Source organism: Spea bombifrons, chromosome 2, assembly GCF_027358695.1.
Source record: "Spea bombifrons isolate aSpeBom1 chromosome 2, aSpeBom1.2.pri, whole genome shotgun sequence".
Classification (NCBI taxonomy): Eukaryota; Metazoa; Chordata; class Amphibia; order Anura; family Pelobatidae; genus Spea; species Spea bombifrons.
In genome coordinates, this window is record NC_071088.1 from 71,331,163 (window position 1) to 71,343,662 (window position 12,500).

The 12,500-nt window shown below is 48.0% G+C and overlaps 24 non-coding genes across 24 annotated transcripts; all 24 read right to left on the reverse strand.

The window, feature by feature from the left end:
* Nucleotides 1-298: 298 nt before the first annotated feature.
* On the reverse strand, nucleotides 299-370 carry TRNAD-GUC (transfer RNA aspartic acid (anticodon GUC)). The gene has a single exon. It is a non-coding gene; the product is annotated as a tRNA-Asp (tRNA).
* An 854-nt stretch (nucleotides 371-1,224) lies between these two features.
* TRNAD-GUC (transfer RNA aspartic acid (anticodon GUC)) lies at nucleotides 1,225-1,296 on the reverse strand. The gene has a single exon. It is a non-coding gene; the product is annotated as a tRNA-Asp (tRNA).
* A 391-nt stretch (nucleotides 1,297-1,687) lies between these two features.
* Nucleotides 1,688-1,759, reverse strand: TRNAD-GUC (transfer RNA aspartic acid (anticodon GUC)). The gene has a single exon. It is a non-coding gene; the product is annotated as a tRNA-Asp (tRNA).
* Nucleotides 1,760-2,150: 391 nt separating this feature from the next.
* TRNAD-GUC (transfer RNA aspartic acid (anticodon GUC)) lies at nucleotides 2,151-2,222 on the reverse strand. Its single transcript has one exon. It is a non-coding gene; the product is annotated as a tRNA-Asp (tRNA).
* A 391-nt stretch (nucleotides 2,223-2,613) lies between these two features.
* On the reverse strand, nucleotides 2,614-2,685 carry TRNAD-GUC (transfer RNA aspartic acid (anticodon GUC)). Its single transcript has one exon. It is a non-coding gene; the product is annotated as a tRNA-Asp (tRNA).
* Nucleotides 2,686-3,076: 391 nt separating this feature from the next.
* On the reverse strand, nucleotides 3,077-3,148 carry TRNAD-GUC (transfer RNA aspartic acid (anticodon GUC)). The gene has a single exon. It is a non-coding gene; the product is annotated as a tRNA-Asp (tRNA).
* Nucleotides 3,149-3,539: 391 nt separating this feature from the next.
* TRNAD-GUC (transfer RNA aspartic acid (anticodon GUC)) lies at nucleotides 3,540-3,611 on the reverse strand. The gene has a single exon. It is a non-coding gene; the product is annotated as a tRNA-Asp (tRNA).
* Nucleotides 3,612-4,002: 391 nt separating this feature from the next.
* On the reverse strand, nucleotides 4,003-4,074 carry TRNAD-GUC (transfer RNA aspartic acid (anticodon GUC)). Its single transcript has one exon. It is a non-coding gene; the product is annotated as a tRNA-Asp (tRNA).
* A 391-nt stretch (nucleotides 4,075-4,465) lies between these two features.
* Nucleotides 4,466-4,537, reverse strand: TRNAD-GUC (transfer RNA aspartic acid (anticodon GUC)). The gene has a single exon. It is a non-coding gene; the product is annotated as a tRNA-Asp (tRNA).
* An 854-nt stretch (nucleotides 4,538-5,391) lies between these two features.
* Nucleotides 5,392-5,463, reverse strand: TRNAD-GUC (transfer RNA aspartic acid (anticodon GUC)). The gene has a single exon. It is a non-coding gene; the product is annotated as a tRNA-Asp (tRNA).
* A 391-nt stretch (nucleotides 5,464-5,854) lies between these two features.
* TRNAD-GUC (transfer RNA aspartic acid (anticodon GUC)) lies at nucleotides 5,855-5,926 on the reverse strand. The gene has a single exon. It is a non-coding gene; the product is annotated as a tRNA-Asp (tRNA).
* Nucleotides 5,927-6,317: 391 nt separating this feature from the next.
* TRNAD-GUC (transfer RNA aspartic acid (anticodon GUC)) lies at nucleotides 6,318-6,389 on the reverse strand. The gene has a single exon. It is a non-coding gene; the product is annotated as a tRNA-Asp (tRNA).
* An 854-nt stretch (nucleotides 6,390-7,243) lies between these two features.
* On the reverse strand, nucleotides 7,244-7,315 carry TRNAD-GUC (transfer RNA aspartic acid (anticodon GUC)). Its single transcript has one exon. It is a non-coding gene; the product is annotated as a tRNA-Asp (tRNA).
* Nucleotides 7,316-7,706: 391 nt separating this feature from the next.
* TRNAD-GUC (transfer RNA aspartic acid (anticodon GUC)) lies at nucleotides 7,707-7,778 on the reverse strand. The gene has a single exon. It is a non-coding gene; the product is annotated as a tRNA-Asp (tRNA).
* A 391-nt stretch (nucleotides 7,779-8,169) lies between these two features.
* TRNAD-GUC (transfer RNA aspartic acid (anticodon GUC)) lies at nucleotides 8,170-8,241 on the reverse strand. The gene has a single exon. It is a non-coding gene; the product is annotated as a tRNA-Asp (tRNA).
* A 391-nt stretch (nucleotides 8,242-8,632) lies between these two features.
* On the reverse strand, nucleotides 8,633-8,704 carry TRNAD-GUC (transfer RNA aspartic acid (anticodon GUC)). The gene has a single exon. It is a non-coding gene; the product is annotated as a tRNA-Asp (tRNA).
* Nucleotides 8,705-9,095: 391 nt separating this feature from the next.
* On the reverse strand, nucleotides 9,096-9,167 carry TRNAD-GUC (transfer RNA aspartic acid (anticodon GUC)). Its single transcript has one exon. It is a non-coding gene; the product is annotated as a tRNA-Asp (tRNA).
* A 391-nt stretch (nucleotides 9,168-9,558) lies between these two features.
* TRNAD-GUC (transfer RNA aspartic acid (anticodon GUC)) lies at nucleotides 9,559-9,630 on the reverse strand. The gene has a single exon. It is a non-coding gene; the product is annotated as a tRNA-Asp (tRNA).
* A 391-nt stretch (nucleotides 9,631-10,021) lies between these two features.
* TRNAD-GUC (transfer RNA aspartic acid (anticodon GUC)) lies at nucleotides 10,022-10,093 on the reverse strand. The gene has a single exon. It is a non-coding gene; the product is annotated as a tRNA-Asp (tRNA).
* Nucleotides 10,094-10,484: 391 nt separating this feature from the next.
* On the reverse strand, nucleotides 10,485-10,556 carry TRNAD-GUC (transfer RNA aspartic acid (anticodon GUC)). The gene has a single exon. It is a non-coding gene; the product is annotated as a tRNA-Asp (tRNA).
* Nucleotides 10,557-10,947: 391 nt separating this feature from the next.
* On the reverse strand, nucleotides 10,948-11,019 carry TRNAD-GUC (transfer RNA aspartic acid (anticodon GUC)). Its single transcript has one exon. It is a non-coding gene; the product is annotated as a tRNA-Asp (tRNA).
* A 391-nt stretch (nucleotides 11,020-11,410) lies between these two features.
* On the reverse strand, nucleotides 11,411-11,482 carry TRNAD-GUC (transfer RNA aspartic acid (anticodon GUC)). Its single transcript has one exon. It is a non-coding gene; the product is annotated as a tRNA-Asp (tRNA).
* A 391-nt stretch (nucleotides 11,483-11,873) lies between these two features.
* TRNAD-GUC (transfer RNA aspartic acid (anticodon GUC)) lies at nucleotides 11,874-11,945 on the reverse strand. Its single transcript has one exon. It is a non-coding gene; the product is annotated as a tRNA-Asp (tRNA).
* Nucleotides 11,946-12,336: 391 nt separating this feature from the next.
* TRNAD-GUC (transfer RNA aspartic acid (anticodon GUC)) lies at nucleotides 12,337-12,408 on the reverse strand. Its single transcript has one exon. It is a non-coding gene; the product is annotated as a tRNA-Asp (tRNA).
* Nucleotides 12,409-12,500: the final 92 nt, after the last annotated feature.

Genomic DNA, 12,500 nt, shown 5'->3' on the forward strand with positions numbered 1-12,500 from the left:
ACACTGCAAAAGCTCACGCACCTTTTAAGACTGTACTGAAAGGAGAGAATAGAAGCGACTGGCTTGTACCGGGATGGAACTCGCGACCTTGCCATTATTATTTCCAGTACAATTGCTTGAAAATTTGGATTGTCATCAAAAGGGAATCAACTAAAGGACTTACCTCGCCACTACGTTTTGTACCAACTTCCTTCCGCTGGAAAGCGCAGAGTAATGACTCTACTCTTACAATCGGTATTGGGGTTTCATTTGCAAAGGTGGAAATCCAGCAGAGCAAGCAAAAGCGCTAAAGGAAGGCCTCCCCGTCGGGGAATCGAACCCCGGTCTCCCGCGTGACAGGCGGGGATACTCACCACTATACTAACGAGGATTAGCGGTGGGTGCGCCTGCTCCCGAAAGCCCTAAAACCTGTATCAGTGACTTTCGTTAGACAGATATAAAGAGTGTGTGGTGCAAGGTTTGTACACTGCAAAAGCTCACGCACCTTTTAAGACTGTACTGAAAGGAGAGAATAGAAGCGACTGGCTTGTACCGGGATGGAACTCGCGACCTTGCCATTATTATTTCCAGTACAATTGCTTGAAAATTTGGATTGTCATCAAAAGGGAATCAACTAAAGGACTTACCTCGCCACTACGTTTTGTACCAACTTCCTTCCGCTGGAAAGCGCAGAGTAATGACTCTACTCTTACAATCGGTATTGGGGTTTCATTTGCAAAGGTGGAAATCCAGCAGAGCAAGCAAAAGCGCTAAAGGAAGGCCTCCCCGTCGGGGAATCGAACCCCAGTCTCCCGCGTGACAGGCGGGGATACTCACCACTATACTAACGAGGATTAGCGGTGGGTGCGCCTGCTCCCGAAAGCCCTAAAACCTGTATCAGTGACTTTCGTTAGACAGATATAAAGAGTGTGTGGTGCAAGGTTTGTACACTGCAAAAGCTCACGCACCTTTTAAGACTGTACTGAAAGGAGAGAATAGAAGCGACTGGCTTGTACCGGGATGGAACTCGCGACCTTGCCATTATTATTTCCAGTACAATTGCTTGAAAATTTGGATTGTCATCAAAAGGGAATCAACTAAAGGACTTACCTCGCCACTACGTTTTGTACCAACTTCCTTCCGCTGGAAAGCGCAGAGTAATGACTCTACTCTTACAATCGGTATTGGGGTTTCATTTGCAAAGGTGGAAATCCAGCAGAGCAAGCAAAAGCGCTAAAGGAAGGCCTCCCCGTCGGGGAATCGAACCCCGGTCTCCCGCGTGACAGGCGGGGATACTCACCACTATACTAACGAGGATTAGCGGTGGGTGCGCCTGCTCCCGAAAGCCCTAAAACCTGTATCAGTGACTTTCGTTAGACAGATATAAAGAGTGTGTGGTGCAAGGTTTGTACACTGCAAAAGCTCACGCACCTTTTAAGACTGTACTGAAAGGAGAGAATAGAAGCGACTGGCTTGTACCGGGATGGAACTCGCGACCTTGCCATTATTATTTCCAGTACAATTGCTTGAAAATTTGGATTGTCATCAAAAGGGAATCAACTAAAGGACTTACCTCGCCACTACGTTTTGTACCAACTTCCTTCCGCTGGAAAGCGCAGAGTAATGACTCTACTCTTACAATCGGTATTGGGGTTTCATTTGCAAAGGTGGAAATCCAGCAGAGCAAGCAAAAGCGCTAAAGGAAGGCCTCCCCGTCGGGGAATCGAACCCCGGTCTCCCGCGTGACAGGCGGGGATACTCACCACTATACTAACGAGGATTAGCGGTGGGTGCGCCTGCTCCCGAAAGCCCTAAAACCTGTATCAGTGACTTTCGTTAGACAGATATAAAGAGTGTGTGGTGCAAGGTTTGTACACTGCAAAAGCTCACGCACCTTTTAAGACTGTACTGAAAGGAGAGAATAGAAGCGACTGGCTTGTACCGGGATGGAACTCGCGACCTTGCCATTATTATTTCCAGTACAATTGCTTGAAAATTTGGATTGTCATCAAAAGGGAATCAACTAAAGGACTTACCTCGCCACTACGTTTTGTACCAACTTCCTTCCGCTGGAAAGCGCAGAGTAATGACTCTACTCTTACAATCGGTATTGGGGTTTCATTTGCAAAGGTGGAAATCCAGCAGAGCAAGCAAAAGCGCTAAAGGAAGGCCTCCCCGTCGGGGAATCGAACCCCGGTCTCCCGCGTGACAGGCGGGGATACTCACCACTATACTAACGAGGATTAGCGGTGGGTGCGCCTGCTCCCGAAAGCCCTAAAACCTGTATCAGTGACTTTCGTTAGACAGATATAAAGAGTGTGTGGTGCAAGGTTTGTACACTGCAAAAGCTCACGCACCTTTTAAGACTGTACTGAAAGGAGAGAATAGAAGCGACTGGCTTGTACCGGGATGGAACTCGCGACCTTGCCATTATTATTTCCAGTACAATTGCTTGAAAATTTGGATTGTCATCAAAAGGGAATCAACTAAAGGACTTACCTCGCCACTACGTTTTGTACCAACTTCCTTCCGCTGGAAAGCGCAGAGTAATGACTCTACTCTTACAATCGGTATTGGGGTTTCATTTGCAAAGGTGGAAATCCAGCAGAGCAAGCAAAAGCGCTAAAGGAAGGCCTCCCCGTCGGGGAATCGAACCCCGGTCTCCCGCGTGACAGGCGGGGATACTCACCACTATACTAACGAGGATTAGCGGTGGGTGCGCCTGCTCCCGAAAGCCCTAAAACCTGCATCAGTGACTTTCGTTAGACAGATATAAAGAGTGTGTGGTGCAAGGTTTGTACACTGCAAAAGCTCACGCACCTTTTAAGACTGTACTGAAAGGAGAGAATAGAAGCGACTGGCTTGTACCGGGATGGAACTCGCGACCTTGCCATTATTATTTCCAGTACAATTGCTTGAAAATTTGGATTGTCATCAAAAGGGAATCAACTAAAGGACTTACCTCGCCACTACGTTTTGTACCAACTTCCTTCCGCTGGAAAGCGCAGAGTAATGACTCTACTCTTACAATCGGTATTGGGGTTTCATTTGCAAAGGTGGAAATCCAGCAGAGCAAGCAAAAGCGCTAAAGGAAGGCCTCCCCGTCGGGGAATCGAACCCCGGTCTCCCGCGTGACAGGCGGGGATACTCACCACTATACTAACGAGGATTAGCGGTGGGTGCGCCTGCTCCCGAAAGCCCTAAAACCTGCATCAGTGACTTTCGTTAGACAGATATAAAGAGTGTGTGGTGCAAGGTTTGTACACTGCAAAAGCTCACGCACCTTTTAAGACTGTACTGAAAGGAGAGAATAGAAGCGACTGGCTTGTACCGGGATGGAACTCGCGACCTTGCCATTATTATTTCCAGTACAATTGCTTGAAAATTTGGATTGTCATCAAAAGGGAATCAACTAAAGGACTTACCTCGCCACTACGTTTTGTACCAACTTCCTTCCGCTGGAAAGCGCAGAGTAATGACTCTACTCTTACAATCGGTATTGGGGTTTCATTTGCAAAGGTGGAAATCCAGCAGAGCAAGCAAAAGCGCTAAAGGAAGGCCTCCCCGTCGGGGAATCGAACCCCGGTCTCCCGCGTGACAGGCGGGGATACTCACCACTATACTAACGAGGATTAGCGGTGGGTGTGCCTGCTCCCGAAAGCCCTAAAACCTGTATCAGTGACTTTCGTTAGACAGATATAAAGAGTGTGTGGTGCAAGGTTTGTACACTGCAAAAGCTCACGCACCTTTTAAGACTGTACTGAAAGGAGAGAATAGAAGCGACTGGCTTGTACCGGGAGGGAACTCGCGACCTTGCCATTATTATTTCCAGTACAATTGCTTGAAAATTTGGATTGTCATCAAAAGGGAATCAACTAAAGGACTTACCTCGCCACTACGTTTTGTACCAACTTCCTTCCGCTGGAAAGCGCAGAGTAATGACTCTACTCTTACAATCGGTATTGGGGTTTCATTTGCAAAGGTGGAAATCCAGCAGAGCAAGCAAAAGCGCTAAAGGAAGGCCTCCCCGTCGGGGAATCGAACCCCGGTCTCCCGCGTGACAGGCGGGGATACTCACCACTATACTAACGAGGATTAGCGGTGGGTGCGCCTGCTCCCGAAAGCCCTAAAACCTGCATCAGTGACTTTCGTTAGACAGATATAAAGAGTGTGTGGTGCAAGGTTTGTACACTGCAAAAGCTCACGCACCTTTTAAGACTGTACTGAAAGGAGAGAATAGAAGCGACTGGCTTGTACCGGGATGGAACTCGCGACCTTGCCATTATTATTTCCAGTACAATTGCTTGAAAATTTGGATTGTCATCAAAAGGGAATCAACTAAAGGACTTACCTCGCCACTACGTTTTGTACCAACTTCCTTCCGCTGGAAAGCGCAGAGTAATGACTCTACTCTTACAATCGGTATTGGGGTTTCATTTGCAAAGGTGGAAATCCAGCAGAGCAAGCAAAAGCGCTAAAGGAAGGCCTCCCCGTCGGGGAATCGAACCCCGGTCTCCCGCGTGACAGGCGGGGATACTCACCACTATACTAACGAGGATTAGCGGTGGGTGTGCCTGCTCCCGAAAGCCCTAAAACCTGTATCAGTGACTTTCGTTAGACAGATATAAAGAGTGTGTGGTGCAAGGTTTGTACACTGCAAAAGCTCACGCACCTTTTAAGACTGTACTGAAAGGAGAGAATAGAAGCGACTGGCTTGTACCGGGATGGAACTCGCGACCTTGCCATTATTATTTCCAGTACAATTGCTTGAAAATTTGGATTGTCATCAAAAGGGAATCAACTAAAGGACTTACCTCGCCACTACGTTTTGTACCAACTTCCTTCCGCTGGAAAGCGCAGAGTAATGACTCTACTCTTACAATCGGTATTGGGGTTTCATTTGCAAAGGTGGAAATCCAGCAGAGCAAGCAAAAGCGCTAAAGGAAGGCCTCCCCGTCGGGGAATCGAACCCCGGTCTCCCGCGTGACAGGCGGGGTTACTCACCACTATACTAACGAGGATTAGCGGTGGGTGTGCCTGCTCCCGAAAGCCCTAAAACCTGTATCAGTGACTTTCGTTAGACAGATATAAAGAGTGTGTGGTGCAAGGTTTGTACACTGCAAAAGCTCACGCACCTTTTAAGACTGTACTGAAAGGAGAGAATAGAAGCGTCTGGCTTGTACCGGGATGGAACTCGCGACCTTGCCATTATTATTTCCAGTACAATTGCTTGAAAATTTGGATTGTCATCAAAAGGGAATCAACTAAAGGACTTACCTCGCCACTACGTTTTGTACCAACTTCCTTCCGCTGGAAAGCGCAGAGTAATGACTCTACTCTTACAATCGGTATTGGGGTTTCATTTGCAAAGGTGGAAATCCAGCAGAGCAAGCAAAAGCGCTAAAGGAAGGCCTCCCCGTCGGGGAATCGAACCCCGGTCTCCCGCGTGACAGGCGGGGATACTCACCACTATACTAACGAGGATTAGCGGTGGGTGCGCCTGCTCCCGAAAGCCCTAAAACCTGTATCAGTGACTTTCGTTAGACAGATATAAAGAGTGTGTGGTGCAAGGTTTGTACACTGCAAAAGCTCACGCACCTTTTAAGACTGTACTGAAAGGAGAGAATAGAAGCGACTGGCTTGTACCGGGATGGAACTCGCGACCTTGCCATTATTATTTCCAGTACAATTGCTTGAAAATTTGGATTGTCATCAAAAGGGAATCAACTAAAGGACTTACCTCGCCACTACGTTTTGTACCAACTTCCTTCCGCTGGAAAGCGCAGAGTAATGACTCTACTCTTACAATCGGTATTGGGGTTTCATTTGCAAAGGTGGAAATCCAGCAGAGCAAGCAAAAGCGCTAAAGGAAGGCCTCCCCGTCGGGGAATCGAACCCCGGTCTCCCGCGTGACAGGCGGGGATACTCACCACTATACTAACGAGGATTAGCGGTGGGTGCGCCTGCTCCCGAAAGCCCTAAAACCTGTATCAGTGACTTTCGTTAGACAGATATAAAGAGTGTGTGGTGCAAGGTTTGTACACTGCAAAAGCTCACGCACCTTTTAAGACTGTACTGAAAGGAGAGAATAGAAGCGACTGGCTTGTACCGGGATGGAACTCGCGACCTTGCCATTATTATTTCCAGTACAATTGCTTGAAAATTTGGATTGTCATCAAAAGGGAATCAACTAAAGGACTTACCTCGCCACTACGTTTTGTACCAACTTCCTTCCGCTGGAAAGCGCAGAGTAATGACTCTACTCTTACAATCGGTATTGGGGTTTCATTTGCAAAGGTGGAAATCCAGCAGAGCAAGCAAAAGCGCTAAAGGAAGGCCTCCCCGTCGGGGAATCGAACCCCGGTCTCCCGCGTGACAGGCGGGGATACTCACCACTATACTAACGAGGATTAGCGGTGGGTGCGCCTGCTCCCGAAAGCCCTAAAACCTGTATCAGTGACTTTCGTTAGACAGATATAAAGAGTGTGTGGTGCAAGGTTTGTACACTGCAAAAGCTCACGCACCTTTTAAGACTGTACTGAAAGGAGAGAATAGAAGCGACTGGCTTGTACCGGGATGGAACTCGCGACCTTGCCATTATTATTTCCAGTACAATTGCTTGAAAATTTGGATTGTCATCAAAAGGGAATCAACTAAAGGACTTACCTCGCCACTACGTTTTGTACCAACTTCCTTCCGCTGGAAAGCGCAGAGTAATGACTCTACTCTTACAATCGGTATTGGGGTTTCATTTGCAAAGGTGGAAATCCAGCAGAGCAAGCAAAAGCGCTAAAGGAAGGCCTCCCCGTCGGGGAATCGAACCTCGGTCTCCCGCGTGACAGGCGGGGATACTCACCACTATACTAACGAGGATTAGCGGTGGGTGCGCCTGCTCCCGAAAGCCCTAAAACCTGTATCAGTGACTTTCGTTAGACAGATATAAAGAGTGTGTGGTGCAAGGTTTGTACACTGCAAAAGCTCACGCACCTTTTAAGACTGTACTGAAAGGAGAGAATAGAAGCGACTGGCTTGTACCGGGATGGAACTCGCGACCTTGCCATTATTATTTCCAGTACAATTGCTTGAAAATTTGGATTGTCATCAAAAGGGAATCAACTAAAGGACTTACCTCGCCACTACGTTTTGTACCAACTTCCTTCCGCTGGAAAGCGCAGAGTAATGACTCTACTCTTACAATCGGTATTGGGGTTTCATTTGCAAAGGTGGAAATCCAGCAGAGCAAGCAAAAGCGCTAAAGGAAGGCCTCCCCGTCGGGGAATCGAACCCCGGTCTCCCGCGTGACAGGCGGGGATACTCACCACTATACTAACGAGGATTAGCGGTGGGTGCGCCTGCTCCCGAAAGCCCTAAAACCTGTATCAGTGACTTTCGTTAGACAGATATAAAGAGTGTGTGGTGCAAGGTTTGTACACTGCAAAAGCTCACGCACCTTTTAAGACTGTACTGAAAGGAGAGAATAGAAGCGACTGGCTTGTACCGGGATGGAACTCGCGACCTTGCCATTATTATTTCCAGTACAATTGCTTGAAAATTTGGATTGTCATCAAAAGGGAATCAACTAAAGGACTTACCTCGCCACTACGTTTTGTACCAACTTCCTTCCGCTGGAAAGCGCAGAGTAATGACTCTACTCTTACAATCGGTATTGGGGTTTCATTTGCAAAGGTGGAAATCCAGCAGAGCAAGCAAAAGCGCTAAAGGAAGGCCTCCCCGTCGGGGAATCGAACCCCGGTCTCCCGCGTGACAGGCGGGGATACTCACCACTATACTAACGAGGATTAGCGGTGGGTGCGCCTGCTCCCGAAAGCCCTAAAACCTGTATCAGTGACTTTCGTTAGACAGATATAAAGAGTGTGTGGTGCAAGGTTTGTACACTGCAAAAGCTCACGCACCTTTTAAGACTGTACTGAAAGGAGAGAATAGAAGCGACTGGCTTGTACCGGGATGGAACTCGCGACCTTGCCATTATTATTTCCAGTACAATTGCTTGAAAATTTGGATTGTCATCAAAAGGGAATCAACTAAAGGACTTACCTCGCCACTACGTTTTGTACCAACTTCCTTCCGCTGGAAAGCGCAGAGTAATGACTCTACTCTTACAATCGGTATTGGGGTTTCATTTGCAAAGGTGGAAATCCAGCAGAGCAAGCAAAAGCGCTAAAGGAAGGCCTCCCCGTCGGGGAATCGAACCCCGGTCTCCCGCGTGACAGGCGGGGATACTCACCACTATACTAACGAGGATTAGCGGTGGGTGCGCCTGCTCCCGAAAGCCCTAAAACCTGTATCAGTGACTTTCGTTAGACAGATATAAAGAGTGTGTGGTGCAAGGTTTGTACACTGCAAAAGCTCACGCACCTTTTAAGACTGTACTGAAAGGAGAGAATAGAAGCGACTGGCTTGTACCGGGATGGAACTCGCGACCTTGCCATTATTATTTCCAGTACAATTGCTTGAAAATTTGGATTGTCATCAAAAGGGAATCAACTAAAGGACTTACCTCGCCACTACGTTTTGTACCAACTTCCTTCCGCTGGAAAGCGCAGAGTAATGACTCTACTCTTACAATCGGTATTGGGGTTTCATTTGCAAAGGTGGAAATCCAGCAGAGCAAGCAAAAGCGCTAAAGGAAGGCCTCCCCGTCGGGGAATCGAACCCCGGTCTCCCGCGTGACAGGCGGGGATACTCACCACTATACTAACGAGGATTAGCGGTGGGTGCGCCTGCTCCCGAAAGCCCTAAAACCTGCATCAGTGACTTTCGTTAGACAGATATAAAGAGTGTGTGGTGCAAGGTTTGTACACTGCAAAAGCTCACGCACCTTTTAAGACTGTACTGAAAGGAGAGAATAGAAGCGACTGGCTTGTACCGGGATGGAACTCGCGACCTTGCCATTATTATTTCCAGTACAATTGCTTGAAAATTTGGATTGTCATCAAAAGGGAATCAACTAAAGGACTTACCTCGCCACTACGTTTTGTACCAACTTCCTTCCGCTGGAAAGCGCAGAGTAATGACTCTACTCTTACAATCGGTATTGGGGTTTCATTTGCAAAGGTGGAAATCCAGCAGAGCAAGCAAAAGCGCTAAAGGAAGGCCTCCCCGTCGGGGAATCGAACCCCGGTCTCCCGCGTGACAGGCGGGGATACTCACCACTATACTAACGAGGATTAGCGGTGGGTGCGCCTGCTCCCGAAAGCCCTAAAACCTGCATCAGTGACTTTCGTTAGACAGATATAAAGAGTGTGTGGTGCAAGGTTTGTACACTGCAAAAGCTCACGCACCTTTTAAGACTGTACTGAAAGGAGAGAATAGAAGCGACTGGCTTGTACCGGGATGGAACTCGCGACCTTGCCATTATTATTTCCAGTACAATTGCTTGAAAATTTGGATTGTCATCAAAAGGGAATCAACTAAAGGACTTACCTCGCCACTACGTTTTGTACCAACTTCCTTCCGCTGGAAAGCGCAGAGTAATGACTCTACTCTTACAATCGGTATTGGGGTTTCATTTGCAAAGGTGGAAATCCAGCAGAGCAAGCAAAAGCGCTAAAGGAAGGCCTCCCCGTCGGGGAATCGAACCCCGGTCTCCCGCGTGACAGGCGGGGATACTCACCACTATACTAACGAGGATTAGCGGTGGGTGTGCCTGCTCCCGAAAGCCCTAAAACCTGTATCAGTGACTTTCGTTAGACAGATATAAAGAGTGTGTGGTGCAAGGTTTGTACACTGCAAAAGCTCACGCACCTTTTAAGACTGTACTGAAAGGAGAGAATAGAAGCGACTGGCTTGTACCGGGAGGGAACTCGCGACCTTGCCATTATTATTTCCAGTACAATTGCTTGAAAATTTGGATTGTCATCAAAAGGGAATCAACTAAAGGACTTACCTCGCCACTACGTTTTGTACCAACTTCCTTCCGCTGGAAAGCGCAGAGTAATGACTCTACTCTTACAATCGGTATTGGGGTTTCATTTGCAAAGGTGGAAATCCAGCAGAGCAAGCAAAAGCGCTAAAGGAAGGCCTCCCCGTCGGGGAATCGAACCCCGGTCTCCCGCGTGACAGGCGGGGATACTCACCACTATACTAACGAGGATTAGCGGTGGGTGCGCCTGCTCCCGAAAGCCCTAAAACCTGCATCAGTGACTTTCGTTAGACAGATATAAAGAGTGTGTGGTGCAAGGTTTGTACACTGCAAAAGCTCACGCACCTTTTAAGACTGTACTGAAAGGAGAGAATAGAAGCGACTGGCTTGTACCGGGATGGAACTCGCGACCTTGCCATTATTATTTCCAGTACAATTGCTTGAAAATTTGGATTGTCATCAAAAGGGAATCAACTAAAGGACTTACCTCGCCACTACGTTTTGTACCAACTTCCTTCCGCTGGAAAGCGCAGAGTAATGACTCTACTCTTACAATCGGTATTGGGGTTTCATTTGCAAAGGTGGAAATCCAGCAGAGCAAGCAAAAGCGCTAAAGGAAGGCCTCCCCGTCGGGGAATCGAACCCCGGTCTCCCGCGTGACAGGCGGGGATACTCACCACTATACTAACGAGGATTAGCGGTGGGTGCGCCTGCTCCCGAAAGCCCTAAAACCTGTATCAGTGACTTTCGTTAGACAGATATAAAGAGTGTGTGGTGCAAGGTTTGTACACTGCAAAAGCTCACGCACCTTTTAAGACTGTACTGAAAGGAGAGAATAGAAGCGACTGGCTTGTACCGGGATGGAACTCGCGACCTTGCCATTATTATTTCCAGTACAATTGCTTGAAAATTTGGATTGTCATCAAAAGGGAATCAACTAAAGGACTTACCTCGCCACTACGTTTTGTACCAACTTCCTTCCGCTGGAAAGCGCAGAGTAATGACTCTACTCTTACAATCGGTATTGGGGTTTCATTTGCAAAGGTGGAAATCCAGCAGAGCAAGCAAAAGCGCTAAAGGAAGGCCTCCCCGTCGGGGAATCGAACCCCGGTCTCCCGCGTGACAGGCGGGGATACTCACCACTATACTAACGAGGATTAGCGGTGGGTGCGCCTGCTCCCGAAAGCCCTAAAACCTGTATCAGTGACTTTCGTTAGACAGATATAAAGAGTGTGTGGTGCAAGGTTTGTACACTGCAAAAGCTCACGCACCTTTTAAGACTGTACTGAAAGGAGAGAATAGAAGCGACTGGCTTGTACCGGGATGGAACTCGCGACCTTGCCATTATTATTTCCAGTACAATTGCTTGAAAATTTGGATTGTCATCAAAAGGGAATCAACTAAAGGACTTACCTCGCCACTACGTTTTGTACCAACTTCCTTCCGCTGGAAAGCGCAGAGTAATGACTCTACTCTTACAATCGGTATTGGGGTTTCATTTGCAAAGGTGGAAATCCAGCAGAGCAAGCAAAAGCGCTAAAGGAAGGCCTCCCCGTCGGGGAATCGAACCCCGGTCTCCCGCGTGACAGGCGGGGATACTCACCACTATACTAACGAGGATTAGCGGTGGGTGCGCCTGCTCCCGAAAGCCCTAAAACCTGCATCAGTGACTTTCGTTAGACAGATATAAAGAGTGTGTGGTGCAAGGTTTGTACACTGCAAAAGCTCACGCACCTTTTAAGACTGTACTGAAAGGAGAGAATAGAAGCGACTGGCTTGTACCGGGATGGAACTCGCGACCTTGCCATTATTATTTCCAGTACAATTGCTTGAAAATTTGGATTGTCATCAAAAGGGAATCAACTAAAGGACTTACCTCGCCACTACGTTTTGTACCAACTTCCTTCCGCTGGAAAGCGCAGAGTAATGACTCTACTCTTACAATCGGTATTGGGGTTTCATTTGCAAAGGTGGAAATCCAGCAGAGCAAGCAAAAGCGCTAAAGGAAGGCCTCCCCGTCGGGGAATCGAACCCCGGTCTCCCGCGTGACAGGCGGGGATACTCACCACTATACTAACGAGGATTAGCGGTGGGTGCGCCTGCTCCCGAAAGCCCTAAAACCTGTATCAGTGACTTTCGTTAGACAGATATAAAGAGTGTGTGGTGCAAGGTTTGTACACTGCAAAAGCTCACGCACCTTTTAAGACTGTACTGAAAGGAGAGAATAGAAGCGACTGGCTTGTACCGGGATGGAACTCGCGACCTTGCCATTATTATTTCCAGTACAATTGCTTGAAAATTTGGATTGTCATCAAAAGGGAATCAACTAAAGGACTTACCTCGCCACTACGTTTTGTACCAACTTCCTTCCGCTGGAAAGCGCAGAGTAATGACTCTACTCTTACAATCGGTATTGGGGTTTCATTTGCAAAGGTGGAAATCCAGCAGAGCAAGCAAAAGCGCTAAAGGAAGGCCTCCCCGTCGGGGAATCGAACCCCGGTCTCCCGCGTGACAGGCGGGGATACTCACCACTATACTAACGAGGATTAGCGGTGGGTGCGCCTGCTCCCGAAAGCCCTAAAACCTGTATCAGTGACTTTCGTTAGACAGATATAAAGAGTGTGTGGTGCAAGGTTTG